Source organism: Centruroides sculpturatus, unplaced genomic scaffold (assembly GCF_000671375.1).
Source record: "Centruroides sculpturatus isolate CEXI.00-Female unplaced genomic scaffold, Cexi_2.0 scaffold204, whole genome shotgun sequence".
NCBI lineage: Eukaryota > Metazoa > Arthropoda > Arachnida > Scorpiones > Buthidae > Centruroides > Centruroides sculpturatus.
The window spans coordinates 760,638-775,766 of record NW_019384459.1 but is presented as its reverse complement, the minus strand read 5'-3'; the positions used below and the strand labels follow the sequence as shown (position 1 = coordinate 775,766).

General features: G+C 26.6%; 1 protein-coding gene across 3 annotated transcripts in view; it reads left to right on the top strand.

Annotated features, from left to right (window-relative positions):
• The window catches only part of LOC111620763 (thymosin beta-like), a 46,976-nt gene that overhangs the window by 13,267 nt on the left and 18,580 nt on the right, over positions 1 to 15,129 (top strand). The gene's annotated exons all lie outside the window — the stretch shown is intronic.

The window sequence follows — 15,129 nt, the reverse complement described above, 5'->3', positions numbered from 1 at the left end:
AAACAAATCCAGTAAAAATGCTGAATATACAGAACAAAATTTTTTAAAAATTTGTAAGGTGAATACAGATCAGTAGAAAGCTGTCTTCAAAGAAGATAGTGTTTATAATTGATATATTGCTCTGTGTGTATTTTGATGTAAGTAGGGCATGTAATATTTAACTAAAGTTTGTATTTTTTTTTAAAATTTAGTTCATAAATAGTTTTCTTAAAACATTTAAGAGGTATTCAAATGCCCAAATGTCTAGACCTGGGTTTTTTTACCATACCTTTTAGTCTACCACAGCCCAGCCAAATCCACCTAACCTACTAAACAGCTACTTTTGTTGTTTTCAATTGTTAATCTTCCTTCAATCTTTCCCTATTTTCTTTCTCTCCCTACTTACTATCACTTCCTCTTCTAATTTCAATTTCAACACTTCTAATTTCTTAGAAGTAAGGTCTGTGCATATACAGACAACCTCTCTACTCTTTTAATGTAATGTATTTTGGAGGTGAGAATTTGTTTTAGGATAACAGCCTGCTTCAAGTCATTCTGAGCTAGAAAATCTGACTTTGAGATACCTTTTTTAATGCTTTGTCTTCACAAATGGATTTTTGACAATATTAAAAAATCGAAAGTTTACTTATAAGGTGGTTCCTTTAGAATTTGATTACTCTCTAACATTAACATTTTCTTCTGGTTCAACATTGTTGCACACTTGAGTTTCAGTGGAAGCTTTAAATTTGTTTAATTTTTCATAATTTTTAAGTACTTATACTAATTTTTAAGTACATATAGCCAAGATTCTTTGACACTGAGGTTTTGTTTATAAACTTTATTCTATTAGTTATAAAACAGGCTTTATACAGTTTGATTTCTAGAGGTACATTCCACTAAAATTTTTGACTATTAAATATTACTAATCATAAGTTTGAAACTAGAAATCAGAATACTGTCAGGAGCATTGTGATAAAATTTAATGGCTACCCAGCATTAGAGAGCAATAGCTTCATAATAAGTAAATAATTCTAATTAAACTGATTTTATTGGAATATCTAGTAGTGAACACTTTTTTTATCTATTGAATCGATCATACTTCTTTTATGTTTCAACTAAAGTTTTGTTAGAAAATCCATCTGCTCTCAATGTGGACATGGCCAAATGCATGATAAATAAGATAAAAAATATAGATTGTGTCCACAGGATGGGGAATAAATGAAGCTAGACTATGGCCAGGCAATTTTACCATTGATCCATCAACAATGATTGCATGAAAACATTGGTTCATTGATTACGAAGCAGTCATATAGCACTACACAGGGCCAACAGAAAACAACGCATGCACTACAGATTAATTACTAAAGGCAAAACTCGTGTAAGAACAGATGGTGTATGCATGCATTACACCTGCAGACACTTAAACACCTACAATTTTTATCTGATTGTTTTTAATACAAATCTGAATATTTTTGGGTTGAAATGGACAAATTGGATACACACTAGGTAAATTTTTTGATCAGGACAGTGTTATAAATTGGGCAAATCTCAAAATCCAGATGTATAGCAACTCTGTTTTCAGGCTTAATTTTTCAAATTTTACTCTGAAATTTCTTCCTATGTTAAATATTTGTAATGGAAAGGAGTGTTAAATTTAAAAAAATACTACAATACTACAGAAGTTAAAAAGATAACTAAGATTCTTAACCTTGATCATATACCATTAGTATATGTCATACTTTGATTCTGCTATTTTTGTATTCACTTACTATGTAATGCTATTTTTAAGAATTTATTTTTTTAAATGCTTTTCTGTTAAAATTATCTATTTTTATATCGTAAATCTATTTTAACTAAAACTCCTCAGAAAAATAAAACTGTTGATAAGGAATATGAAAGATGAATGTTTTTGTTGATTGTTTCAGATTAGTAATTATCAAGTAAATTCAGTGTTCTTCTGCTGTTGAGACTATATATGAAATAATTGTCTTTTATGTTGCAAATATTTTTCTCACCGTTGAAAACTAATAGAATAAATAATTTAGCTTTTCAAGAGAGGATTTTAATATGTTAATGAAAAAAATTTATCTGTAAATTTTGAATTTTGGGAGATCTTAAATTCTTGTATATTATCTACATATTTTCAATTTAGTTTGTTACAAATTTAAGTAAATTTCTAATATTTCATTAGTATCAAACAGGTTTGCAAAACAATTGACAATTCACTATTAATAAAAATTCTTCGTTTATTACTCATCCTTTTTATTTCAAACAATCCAAATTTTAAATTCTAAAAATTAAATTTCCTAACTGATGATATCAGATTTTTAACAACTGATTTTTTTTAATATTTCTGTATTTAGAATAAATGAAATTCAACATATTAAAATAAATAATAAATTTTTACATTTTTACTGTGAGGAAATTGTAAAATTTTATTGCCTAAATATTTTAAATGTTCTTAGTAATTGAATGTTCATAGTTTTTGGAATTTTATATTAATTACTTTTATAAAATATGCATAAAGACTGCAAATTAATGAACATTTATGTTATTAAAAAAAATTCGTTTTATGCTGAGTACAGATGATATTCCTATATTTAAAAAATATATATTTAATGAGGAAAAATTGTAATTATTTCAATGAAAGGTGTTTGTGTACAGAAAGTTATTCACTAATTTCTGTGTTATACTTGTATAAATTAATTTTTTAAAATATTTTAGATTATATGCTATCAAAAATTTTGAAATAATTTCTGAAATTTTGTTTTTCATATGTTGTTAGTTCTGATTAAGTTTTATCTATTATTATTATTCTTGCAAACTATAAATATTAACATAAATGTGACTCAATATGCAATTAACACTGACTATATCTTAAATATTAACATTTGACCTTGTGATGATCTAAAAATAAAATGGTTTTTGTATTAAACATTCTGCCTTTAAACCAAGAAAAAAATTTGTAGATGTTTTTATTGGACCTCTATATTCATATTTTCTTGATGTTATTTTTATAAATATAAAAATTTTTTAAATAATTATGTAGTTATAACTATTTATTTGAAATTCAAATTAAAATATTCTTGTTGAATATGTATATTTAAAAATCCTATGCATTTTTAAATATATATATATATAGTAGCCTTATAGGGAATTGTCTTCTTTTGACAGACCAAGAAATCATATCTTAACAACTTAATGATTAAGACATGAAATTTACAATTATATAATAAATATATATATATAAATTTCTAGATATTACCTATGCAGATATATTTGATATCTGCATAGGTCAAAATCAATTACTTAAGGAAAATTTTTAAACTTAGTTGTTAGAAATTTGACTTTTTATGTTGAATTTGACTATTTATGTTAGTATTGTAAGATAATACTTTTAGAATACTAACATAAATGGCTATAATAAGACTATATATATTTTGTATGGCTATATGAAATATTTTGATTCATACCATGTTTTCAAAAAGATGGAACATGTCAATTTTTTTTACTTACATTAAAAATTACATTCCAGCATTTAGATAATTATATCTTAATTTAAATAAATCTAACTTCTGTTGCTGAATCTGAAACTGTGAATACTTTTTTCTATGATGATGATAGTTTTCAAGTAACATTTATCATAGAAAATGTGAGAGTGAGATGTAAATATATTGTATACCTTGGGTTGAATGTTACTGATCTCAGTTTACATAACAATCAATTATATACCAAATGTATTGCACTATATAGTAAGGTAAAATTTTTAATTGAAATCATGTGACTTCCAGTCCAGAAAGAAGTTGATATATAGTTAATTGGAGCCTCCAGATCTAAGTTTTCCAAATTTGGTCATCATTTTTATCTAACTCCATTCTCAAGATTACATTTGCATTGTCATCCATCTGTTCTTTGTTACAAGTCTGAAACTTGAAAATTTCAGCACAGTAGTGATAATAAATACAAAGTGAAAGAGAGAAATATTGAAAAATATTTGAATAGACTTGTTCTCAATGATTCTAATCTCTCCTACATCAGTATTCTGTGAATTTAGTGATTTTTTATCAGACTTTAATTTGGCATATTTTACTGAAGGCCTATGTGACGATTGAATTCATCTTTACTTTTTCCTAAAGAACAGTTTATTTGTGAGTATGGAACTGTTCATGTATGAGAGATTTGCTATAAATAAATGCATTTTTGTTTTTTACGTTGCTGTTCATCGGATTGAATTTTCTTTGAATCATTATACAGTATATTTGGTCATCTAAAATTTTGTTTTATATTATGTAGTGTAATTCAGTTAAGTTTTAATAGTTATATTGGACAAAAAAGTTATATTTATTTCTGCAAGTTTGTATATATGTAAATATCAAAAGCCATTTAAAATTGTTTCCAGTGAATCAGTTTTGTTCATAAATTATATTTATTCAATGAATGTTTTCTTTATGAAACTGAGATATTGTAGCATTTTAGCTACAGCAAATGTGCAGAAACTTAAAATATCAAGAATTAAATTTTAATTGAGTTATTGATTAGAATTTCATGTATTGCAGAATGCTACAAATACTTCAGATTGATATTCAACTTCTTATTAAGTATTTAATATTTTCATATTAAGAAAATAAACTATTCTTACACACCAGAGGAAAATATACTTTCACACAAAAACCTTCGTAACTCCAGTGATACTTGCTTCATACATCAGCGAACTTTTTGAATCGCTTAAAGTTCGTTTTAATGTTCTGTTCCATACACATTCGAATTCCTCATAAACATAGCCTGATGAAGACCCGGATGGGGTCGAAAACGTTCGCTGATGTATGAAGCAAGTATCAGGGTCTTCATCAGGCTATAAACATAGCCTGATGAAGACCCGGATGGGGTCGAAAACGTTCGCTGATGTATGAAGCAAGTATCACTGGAGTTACGAAGGTTTTTGTGTGAAAGTATATTTTCATATTAAATTTTATATTCTAACTTGTGGCTGTCCGCCATTTTGTATATGTATATGTGGCTGTCCGCCATTTTGTAGGAATAGCTATAGTATTTAAAATTTTATAGTATTATATAGAATTCCTTTGTTCTTTCCTTTCCTTCTTCTCCTTTCCACTAATAACCATTTCCGGTCACCTGACAGAAGCAGGAACTTCATGGGTCCTGATTGGTGGTTTTGCCAACAATGACAGGGAGGGGTCTTGCCCGTGGGGTTGGTGAGTGTAGACAAAGGGGTGAGAAAGGGACAGTTTGGCTTTGGACACCGAGAGAAGAGGTGTAGGACGAATCGTCGGTATCGTTCGTTGGAACTCGTCGACAAAGAAAAAGGCCGAGGGGACCAAGTGAAAAAGAGTCCAGAAAAGGACCAGGGACCTGTTCCGATGAGAGCCGAATATATACATAAATCCCAGTGAAGACTACCATACAAGGAATGGTATATAATCCGATGTCGACTGGTAAAATCCCTATAGTTATCGACCATCCCGATCAGGACCCCTGTGCTAGCTACCGGTAGACCTCTTTCTCTTCTTTCTCCTTTTTTTTTCTTACTAGTATAGTATTAGGTTAAGTTAGTTATAAGTTAGTTTTTAGAATACGATCACGCGATAGTAAATTCCTGTAATAACCTGAACGAGAGCAGAGACCGATTGTATCTATCTATGTAGTTTCGTCTCTGACAGGCATCAGTATCTTGGTTGTTAATTCTGTTTGTAATAAACTGTTCGTTTATTGAAATTTGTTGGAATACCTTGTCTCTTACATTCCAAACTCCCACAAACTAGCTGCAAGGACCCGCTTTGCTGGGTTTTTATTTGTGGGCAAAAAGTAATGATAGTGAAGATTAAGATAATTACATTATAGCCAATCTCACCCGTTTTCACAGAATGCAAGAATTAGTCCCTCATTTCCAGACTAATTAGAGACCTGGCCAGATTCTATTTCTGAACGTCTCCTGTTCACGTCCAGTCAAACAAACTATTTTCAATGTTTCTGGAACGTTTACAATCATTCTATAATAAACCAATATTCAAATTTTATGTTTGAATTTAATTTGAATATTGTTTGAATTAAATTCGAACATAACATTCGAAATAGAAAACCACTTTCAGCCCCATATCTCCCGTACCCTTATAGCTATCGAGACGCAACCCCCATAGTGCACAAATGGAGACTTAGGGCTACTACACATACAAACACCATTCACATGCAATGTGTAGTTTTGGTGGAAAAGTGAAATATAGGAACATACATGTCCATTCTTATATATATATATATATAGATATAGATATAGATATTACATCATTCTGTTTAAATTATTTTCAAGTATGTAGCATTATCACTCAAAATTTGGAAGAGAACTGGATGGCATAATTTCTTAAATTTTGTTTTTTATATTTCATTCCTAATACTTATAGATGTTAGTTCTATTTATTTTTGGTTTATATAGCCAAAATGTATACAAATAAATAAAAGATTTTTACTTTGCCTACATATTACCAAAAGTTTATTTAAAAAACATTTGAAAAGAATGGGTAGATAACCCATTCTTTTCAAATGTTTTTTAATAAACTTATTTGATAGTTATCTTTCAATTCTTTAAACAATCTTTCAAATCTTTCAATAATGCAAGCATAAATATCAAGATTGAAGGTAAATAATAAATATTTGATAATTTCTTAGCTTGACACAACTTGTATGGTTATAAATATTATTATTATACTACACTAGTGATTCCTTTCCTTTGTAGGAAATACCCTTTTTGCTATTAATTTTGCACAATCATATGTATTATAATTGTTAGAATTTACTGAGAACAATGAAAATTTTTAAAATTTTGTCATGTTAAGTGAAAATTAATTATTTTTATTTCATTATTCACTTTAGAATCAGTATTTGTAGTATATATATATTAAAATAAAGGCACATGGACTTAATTACTGAAACTATATAAATTTTTATGCAATGTAATTTACTGCAACAATTTCTTAACTTTATACATTAAGATTTTCTTGAAACATCAACTAAATGGATATTTACAACTTTACAATTGGGGAAGCCAAAATAGTTAAGTAAACTATGGTTTTCAAATATAATTTTAGAATGTTGAACATATTTAAGCATCTCACTTTTATATATAAGAATATAAATTATATGGTTGGCTCTTCTTTCAGGCTGAGAATTTGTCTTCTTTCAGGCTGAGAATTTGCCTTTTAGAAACAGTTAGGTTGAATTTGTCTCTTAGAAACTGAGTTAGATATTCTGTCGTTTTGAGATAATGCATTAAAAGGAGTTATCTCTGCAAACATGTATTTATGACAAATACTAAAATCCCAAGTTTGCTCATATGCTGGTGGTTTAGAAATTGTCCATTTTCCAACATTAATATTTTGAGTTTAATGTTGTCAGACCTATAAAAGAGAATTCTTGTATGCATAAAAGAAATTTTATACTGTGATAGATAAGACTTTCTGCTGTTTCGTATGAGGAAACAAATTTGAAAGTTCTTGGCAATGCAAGTCGAGAACTTTCAAATTGGTAGAAAATCAAAGTATAGGCAGTAGGCTATAAAGAATTTAAATTTTCATAATTTTTTTTTTTTTTTTGCAGATAATTAACTTGGTACATTTCATACACTTATATATGGTACAATTGCTCTGTATTCTACATTTTTACTAGAAATTTTTCTAGTAGGAAAAGCCAGTATTATAAACCTATTATTGTGATAGTGTGAAACCTTAATAAATGTCAACAAACTTGCAGCACTTAGAAATCTTTCTACAGATTTGTTTTTTCTTATCCTTTGCATTCCAAAATCAGCCTTTCTCTATAAAATTCCTAACTCAATAACCAACCAGCAATACAGACACTCTCTTGAAAAGCAAACATTTTCGTCCACTTTTAAAGGACATCTTTAGGCTAGAGTTATAAAATGGAATTGCACAATTTTTGAACAATTCACTATGTTGCCGCTGCTGATTGGAGGTGATATGACCACTGCTGATGGGTGAATACAGTGTGCATATATCCTGTGGGATTCTAAAATTTACATTAGTGGATATATATTTCCCAGATTTAGGATGATATCTTCCTTATAGTTGATGGCCTTTTCTTAAGGCTGTCTTGTAAATTTCCATGAACTCAAGATATCTGAACTAAGTTCTAGCCACTATTGTGTAGAAATATATATACCAATGTAAACTTTGGAATTTCCACAGGATTATATATACACTATATCAACATATTGGCAGCAGTCATGTCTCCTTCAATCAGGAGTGGCAACATAGAAGATCAGAATTGTTTAAAATTTTGCGATTTCCATTTTAGAACTCCAACCTGAAGATGTCCTTTAAAATGGATAAAAACATTTGCTTTCTGAGTAAGTGTTTGTATTGCTAGTTGTTTGGTTATTTAGTTACTTTTATCTATATATATTAACAAGTAAATTGTTGTCTTTTAGCATTTTCCTAGCTATCAAGTCAACTTCCAAGTAAAAAATGGAAACATAAGATTAAAGCAGAGTCAAAATTTTGTCATTAATTGAACATAATGCTAAATTTTACAAACTATGGATTGTGTTTTGATATTAAAACACAAAATTTGCACTGCATTTAAAGATACAAGTGGTTAAGGTAATGCTCTTGTAAAAATGTGTACCATAATCTTTTATAGAACAAGCATTTTTTAAGTGGGATATATTAATCTATTAAAATTTTAATATTGAAAAATATCAAATTCTCTGTTTTGGTTTCTAAAATTTTTATTTAAAAGTTATATTTATCTGCATTATTACTTTAATTTTGCATTTTCAAAATCATGGAGAATGCATATTCCCTAACATTTTTAAGATTTTATCAACCAATTTGTTTGTATTGTAAAATAGATCTATTATTAATCAAAGGTAAAATTTAAGCAACAGATAAAACAAAACAAAATCAAGATAATCATCCTGATTTTTATTTTTCTTAAATATTAAATCTGAGTAAACAGAAAATTCCAAAATCTTTAATGTATGTTCTTGCCAACTGCCGTTAAAATGTATAAAGTGTGTGCTTTCTAATTAAATATCAAATTACTAGTTTCATTAAAAAATTTTCATTTTAAATTTAAAATAGTAAAATAATTTAATAATTTGATGATAGTTTTCAGTTACGTAAAGGAGACTTCATTTCATGTAGATAATAGTGTTTTGATTTTATATGGCAATTGAATGCTATAACTATTGATGAACAGGATTATATCAAACCATAAGACAATTATGATTTCTAGATACTTTTACTAATTTAAAAATATCTAGTAATTGATTGTATGCACATCTAGTACTACTCAATTCCAAGCTTTTACATCTTGTAATGAGTTCAAAATTTCAGTTTTTTTCTTGTTAGTCAGTTGTTTTAGATTTGCTTAAAGTGAAAATATATCAAATTATTCATATTAAATTGCATGTTTCCAATGTTATCAAGCTTAGAATGTTTCAATAGACATCTAATTTTAAATATTTATACTGATCTCATGTTTGAATAGTAAGTGAAATTTCTAGAAGCATAAATTATTGTTAAATCAGTTGTTGGAAAAAAATTTTTAATATATTTTTTTCAGAGATATTACATCTCAAAATGAGTAATTTTAGAGCTTGTTCATTAGTAAAAAATTTGCAAATATTTTAAAGTAACTTTAAAAAAACTAAAAGTTAATGCATTATTTATGCATCAGGATTTTGTACAATTTAAAATCTTTTTTTTTTCTCTTGGTATCAAATTCTTTTTTGGTAGCACCTTTATGAAAATGTGTATAACATTCAAAATTTTCAAAGAATTACTAGAAAAATTCTGTTTGAGACATATCATATACAGTATATATATATTTGAGTTATTGTTACAGCTAATTCTAAATTTTAAAATTTAATTGGTTTTTATAAATAAGCTATAACTAGAATTCTTGTAATTCAGTTTTCTGTAGACTTGTACAAAAATAGCTTAATAATGTTGGCTATTGGGATAGCATTCTTTGATTCAAATATACAGCATATGATGTCAATGCATTTATTTTCAATTAAATACCAACAAGACTTTTCACATATTGTCTTCAGATTGAACACTAATGGTTTTGTACATAACTTGCTTATTAAACAAAACATTTCAGATATGTTGACTGTTATACAGTGGAGGTGATAGTTAAAAATAGATTTATCTACAGTATATTCATACATGTTGTTTATTAAACATATGTTTCTTTTATAAAACAGTTTGCATTTTGTTGAACTTATTTTTGCTTATATTTTGAACTGAGTTTAATAATTATTTAAATGTTTCAGATTTAGTCTGATTTTATTAGTGATTTAGATTGTATCAATCTCTATTTATAAACTGGCCAATAAATTTGTAGTATCAGCATTATTTAACAATGCTTATTGATTTAGCATATTTAAATCTTGGATCAGCTAATTCATATAAATTTCATTTGAAATCTACTTTCAAAATACCTTTGATACATTGTTTTCAAATATAAAATATAATATATCTTACCAAAATTGCCTATATCAATATTTCTTTTTAATAAAGTATTGTTAATAATGTTTAATTGTATAAAGATATATATAATCATTAGAAAAATCTGAAAAGGAGTAATTTTATAGCACTTGTTCACTAGTAAAAATTTGCAAATAACTACTGTATTAATAACATATCAGCAGTATAGTACGGTAATTTTATTTTGCAGTATGTGCATTCTTTTGATATTTATGAATGAATTATTTAATGGAAAATATAAGTCAAACTGCATACTCATAAACTTCTGTGAATTTTTATCAAATTTACATAGCCATTAAATTTAGTTAATTTAAAATTAAGTCATCTATGTTAAAAATTTCTTATCTACACAAAATTTGTAATGGCAACAAAAAACTTCTAAAAATGTTTAAAAAAAAACAATTTAGTAATAAAAATAATTTTAAATCAAATTTATATTTCTTTTCAAGATTTAATATTTTTATAATGAAGATATTATTTGATCAACAAATGTTTAAGGGGTTTACACTTTTTTTAACAGCAATGCAACAATATCTTTTCATCTAAACTAACTTGAGTATGAGGAACATTTAACAGTAAGGTTAGATTCAATATTCTGGGAAGACAGTATTATAAAAAAATCATTTAAAATATTTTAAAATGTTGGAATACATTTGTGTAAGCACATCAAAAACAATAAATTGTTTTGTTAACTATAATTGCAAATTGGATAAGACAGTCTGTAAATTGACTTTTAAAAAAACCCTTTACAGTTAGCTTTGTCAGGCAGCAATATTGAGAATTTCTCAGTCAATCAGTTGGATTTTGAGTAATGGAAAAGTATTTTTTATGCTAGTTTTATGCAATTTTAAATTGTTTGACCTATTATTTCAGCATTGTTTCTGCAAAACTTTATATTTTTGTATAAATAAATCATTCATGATGGTATCGAGATAGTATGGAATGAAATATATTGCAACAATGCATGAAATGAATCTGGATTGGCCTGTTACCTTTGTTTTGCAGTAAATATGAAAGCTTAATGGTGATGATAGCTTAGTAGTTGTGGTAACAGTAATTGTGTTAAGGATAGTGTCAGATGACATTAACATTGATTTGTGTGAAGTTGATAAAAACAAAATTTGATTAACTCTGGCACTGAAATGAATAATAAAATATTGTAGTTTATTGATGAAAATTTATGTTTCATTGTCATCATCAATTAACTTCAGTCAAGCTACCAACTTACCAATACATTGAAAGGCACTTCATTCTTTGGAAGGTAGAATATACTGCTCTTTACCAAGAATTATGAGAAGAGAGACAATTTTGGATAATTTTCAAGAAATCTTAAATGTTAATAATGTCTAAAAGGCATTTCTTAAAAATAAGATGAATCAACATTATTTTACTATATTTTTGGATATCATGGAACATATCCTCCTAATTTTCATATATTTGAATGGAAATTTTTTTAATGCAAAGTTCTTAGAATGTGCACATTATGCAAAAAGATTCATTGTAGTTTTCTTTCATGAGCTTTATATGCTACAGAAATGGTCACATTTTGATAATTTTGGTAATGTGAGTGAAATATTGACTTTGTAGTTAATTCTAACTTAGTATTTTCATTTAAGAATTTGTATAATTTTGAAATAATAGTTGGCACTGTTCTAGCTCTCAGTGAAACTGTTATCATTGATTTTAAAATTGCAACCATGATACTCTAAACCCCGAGAAATTCTTCAGTCATTTTTTACATTTTTTAATAGTTTTTTCAGAAGAAATTTTTGTAATTAAACCTCAATTTACGTAAAGTATTAATTTCTTTATCCAAAATGTTCTAAATGCTTTTCTCAAGCTAAAAGTAGCTCTCAAATGTCTATGGTATGGCTCATGAATATTTTTGATATTTTCAGTAAAACTTAGAACATCATCGGTATTGTTTCAAAATGATGACTGAGTGTTATAATGGACATTACAGCAATATTCACACAGGAAATAAATTTAACTTGATTGTCATCAACCAAGGCTTAATTGAAAAAATTTGTAAATAAATTTTTTATGATGTACTACNATCTCTATTTATAAACTGGCCAATAAATTTGTAGTATCAGCATTATTTAACAATGCTTATTGATTTAGCATATTTAAATCTTGGATCAGCTAATTCATATAAATTTCATTTGAAATCTACTTTCAAAATACCTTTGATACATTGTTTTCAAATATAAAATATAATATATCTTACCAAAATTGCCTATATCAATATTTCTTTTTAATAAAGTATTGTTAATAATGTTTAATTGTATAAAGATATATATAATCATTAGAAAAATCTGAAAAGGAGTAATTTTATAGCACTTGTTCACTAGTAAAAATTTGCAAATAACTACTGTATTAATAACAAATCAGCAGTATAGTACGGTAATTTTATTTTGCAGTATGTGCATTCTTTTGATATTTATGAATGAATTATTTAATGGAAAATATAAGTCAAACTGCATACTCATAAACTTCTGTGAATTTTTATCAAATTTACATAGCCATTAAATTTAGTTAATTTAAAATTAAGTCATCTATGTTAAAAATTTCTTATCTACACAAAATTTGTAATGGCAACAAAAAACTTCTAAAAATGTTTAAAAAAAAACAATTTAGTAATAAAAATAATTTTAAATCAAATTTATATTTCTTTTCAAGATTTAATATTTTTATAATGAAGATATTATTTGATCAACAAATGTTTAAGGGGTTTACACTTTTTTTAACAGCAATGCAACAATATCTTTTCATCTAAACTAACTTGAGTATGAGGAACATTTAACAGTAAGGTTAGATTCAATATTCTGGGAAGACAGTATTATAAAAAAATCATTTAAAATATTTTAAAATGTTGGAATACATTTGTGTAAGCACATCAAAAACAATAAATTGTTTTGTTAACTATAATTGCAAATTGGATAAGACAGTCTGTAAATTGACTTTTAAAAAAACCCTTTACAGTTAGCTTTGTCAGGCAGCAATATTGAGAATTTCTCAGTCAATCAGTTGGATTTTGAGTAATGGAAAAGTATTTTTTATGCTAGTTTTATGCAATTTTAAATTGTTTGACCTATTATTTCAGCATTGTTTCTGCAAAACTTTATATTTTTGTATAAATAAATCATTCATGATGGTATCGAGATAGTATGGAATGAAATATATTGCAACAATGCATGAAATGAATCTGGATTGGCCTGTTACCTTTGTTTTGCAGTAAATATGAAAGCTTAATGGTGATGATAGCTTAGTAGTTGTGGTAACAGTAATTGTGTTAAGGATAGTGTCAGATGACATTAACATTGATTTGTGTGAAGTTGATAAAAACAAAATTTGATTAACTCTGGCACTGAAATGAATAATAAAATATTGTAGTTTATTGATGAAAATTTTTGTTTCATTGTCATCATCAATTAACTTCAGTCAAGCTACCAACTTACCAATACATTGAAAGGCACTTCATTCTTTGGAAGGTAGAATATACTGCTCTTTACCAAGAATTATGAGAAGAGAGACAATTTTGGATAATTTTCAAGAAATCTTAAATGTTAATAATGTCTAAAAGGCATTTCTTAAAAATAAGATGAATCAACATTATTTTACTATATTTTTGGATATCATGGAACATATCCTCCTAATTTTCATATATTTGAATGGAAATTTTTTTAATGCAAAGTTCTTAGGAATGTGCACATTATGCAAAAAGATTCATTGTAGTTTTCTTTCATGAGCTTTATATGCTACAGAAATGGTCACATTTTGATAATTTTGGTAATGTGAGTGAAATATTGACTTTGTAGTTAATTCTAACTTAGTATTTTCATTTAAGAATTTGTATAATTTTGAAATAATAGTTGGCACTGTTCTAGCTCTCAGTGAAACTGTTATCATTGATTTTAAAATTGCAACCATGATACTCTAAACCCCGAGAAATTCTTCAGTCATTTTTTACATTTTTTAATAGTTTTTTCAGAAGAAATTTTTGTAATTAAACCTCAATTTACGTAAAGTATTAATTTCTTTATCCAAAATGTTCTAAATGCTTTTCTCAAGCTAAAAGTAGCTCTCAAATGTCTATGGTATGGCTCATGAATATTTTTGATATTTTCAGTAAAACTTAGAACATCATCGGTATTGTTTCAAAATGATGACTGAGTGTTATAATGGACATTACAGCAATATTCACACAGGAAATAAATTTAACTTGATTGTCATCAACCAAGGCTTAATTGAAAAAATTTGTAAATAAATTTTTTATGATGTACTACAGCATGGAAAGTATGAAAATTCAAATTAATAATAATATAATAATTCATTAATTAATCAAATCTTAAACTTGTACAGAACAAATTGAATTTTTTGGAAACTTTTTTAAATGAGGAATATAATTATTACAGGACAAAATTTTGAGTTTAAACAGATAAACAAACAAGCTATGGATTTAAATTGCTCATAATTAGAATATTATTCACATTCTTTAATTTAATAACAAATATGAAAATATTATATAGAATTTTTGTTAAACTACTTGTAGTTCAGCAATGCTTCAACTGTAAACATATAATCCTAAGTTTACATTAAAATATTATGAACAGAGCATAGGAGA